Genomic DNA, 2,389 nt, shown 5'->3' with positions numbered 1-2,389 from the left:
TCATGTATTTAACCCTTCAGAGCCTGGGGTTAATGCTCTCTCTCTATTCAGGTCAACACAACTCATACATTAATTACACAACAAATGGTTATTAATATCAATATTGTATTACTCATATGTGACATCAAGTTCAGTGTTCAGCTAGCAGTGCCTTAAAAAAATAAATCCTAACATGTCCTTGTCTCAGTCTGATCCAGTTCTTCTCTAAGATGAGGAAGTCAGGGTTCCCGCAGATCCTTAAAAAGTCTTAAAAGGCATTGAATTCATGAATCTAAAAACAAGGCCTTAATTGGCATTAAAATGTCTTAAATCAATCTTTCAGACGTCTTAAAAATATTGACACGTGATAAGTATGATTTTATGATTGTAATTAGTCTCAAATCTCAAAATAAATGGTAACATTTATTCATTTAAATAATTTACAGAATGACTCTCGTGGTAACAACTTACAATCACAATAGCGGAACCAACAAAACAGTGATGTAGTTGCAGCCGGGACTCTAAAAGCAGACGCACGTCGTTCATGTAGCAACTTTGGACCACATGGGAAAGTGTAAATTCAACGGAAGTTGGCTGTCCAACCAAGGATTATGTTGACGGCTGAAAGCGGTACCAGGCAGCGTGTACGAGGCGCGGTGTGTTTTGTTCTAGAAATGTTTCAAACTGGGCTCGATGGGAGTCAAGGCCGTGGAGTCACACAAAGCCTCAAAATGGAGCTGCCAACAAACGCTGGGTGTTTCCCAGTTCTGTTCTACTCTGGTCTCCACCGTGTCTCCATCCCCAGCCCCGATAGCAACAACCGGGACCGCAGCACCGCATCTCCGGACTATGTTCGGGTGGACGCCTACACTGAAAGCACAGGTACTGGGTCTCTGAACTCCGTGACACAACACCAGTCATACCAGTCAATGAGGGAGTTGGACACTTATTCCGTGCTGTGTTCCCAGACTATGTCCACTCGTTTGCTTGCGGTTCCGTCCAGACGGCCTACATCAGCAGGTTTGGATTAGTCCCGTACATTTCAGAGCAGCTGGTTGCGGATGCTAACAAGGACGTGTTTGTTTTAATGTTTGATGAGCCTCAACCAGACCATGAAAACAAAACAACTGGATCTGCATATCCGCTATTGGTGCGAAGATCACGTCCAGTCAAGATATTCAGGGTCGCAGTTGATGGGACATGGAACAGCTGAGGATTTACTGCGCCATTTCAAAGTAAGTAGGCGGCAAACATAAATTATTATAGAAGCAGAAGATTAGAAACATCATTCTGCCTCTCATGCATGTAAATGTGGCGACCAAAACTTTCAATATAATGCAGTCCACTTCAACACCACTGCAAATTATAACATCAGTAATTAAGTTCATATCTTCTCTGAAAGTGTCAATCAAAAGTGAACATTATTATATTTGTAAAGGTAGAAGTCATGGCTGTTGTATTGGATCACATTATATTGTACAAGTGTTGTTTATGTTGTTGGTCTTCAGTGGTGGACAGCAGTGAAGTACATTTACTTGAGTACTGTACTGAAGTACATTTTGTATCTGTACTTTACTTGAGTATTTGTTTTTTTTTTTTTTTTGGAAACTTCTGACTTTCACTCCACTACATTTCAAAGACAAATATTGTACTTTTGATTCCACTACATTTCTAGGAAGGTTGTTACTTTTCGACTAAGCTTTGAAGTCAGCTGTTTTCTTTTCTAAAATGCAGTTGGTCACATGCTGTGTTCCTCACAAAAGGAAACCGATCACAGTAGCTCCTCTCAGATGGGACTGATGTAAAAGTGGAAATACATCATCCAGGTGCACTCTGGAACAAGAGCAAGCAAGCTCTCCCTCTGTTATTCACACAGAAAGCAGTAATAGTGACAGCAGGAGAAAGACAAAATGAATTCTCAAGATGTTATTATAATTATCCATTATTCCAGGTAGCTTTTAAAGTTGGATTGTTTTTATTGGGGTGAAAAATACCACATCATTCATGTATATACTGCTCCTGAAGACAGAAAGAAATCTCAGTTATTTAACAGACTTGGAGAACTCCTTAGAGTTGGCTTCAATCTAATTTTAGGATGTGATTTTAATACATTTACATCAGAAATTGACAACAGCTGTCTGTTTTGTTCTTGACTGTATTGTAGGGCAGCCACAAATGACGCGTCGACTAATCGCCTGAGCACGATACGTCATCAAAAGCGGAAGTGAGCGCGCAATGCAACAGAAATCACCGTCCGAGTGGAGCGCGGAACACGCATGGACATCCGCGCTGTATCGTGCATATATAGTATATGCATATATTATATACGCACAATACAGCGTGGACATCCGCGTTTACGATACAGCGCGGATATCCGCGCCGCATCGTGCATATACTATATATGCACGAT

This window comes from Amphiprion ocellaris, chromosome 1 (assembly GCF_022539595.1).
Source record: "Amphiprion ocellaris isolate individual 3 ecotype Okinawa chromosome 1, ASM2253959v1, whole genome shotgun sequence".
In the NCBI taxonomy this organism is placed as follows: domain Eukaryota; kingdom Metazoa; phylum Chordata; class Actinopteri; family Pomacentridae; genus Amphiprion; species Amphiprion ocellaris.
Note: the sequence above shows the minus strand (reverse complement) of the source record.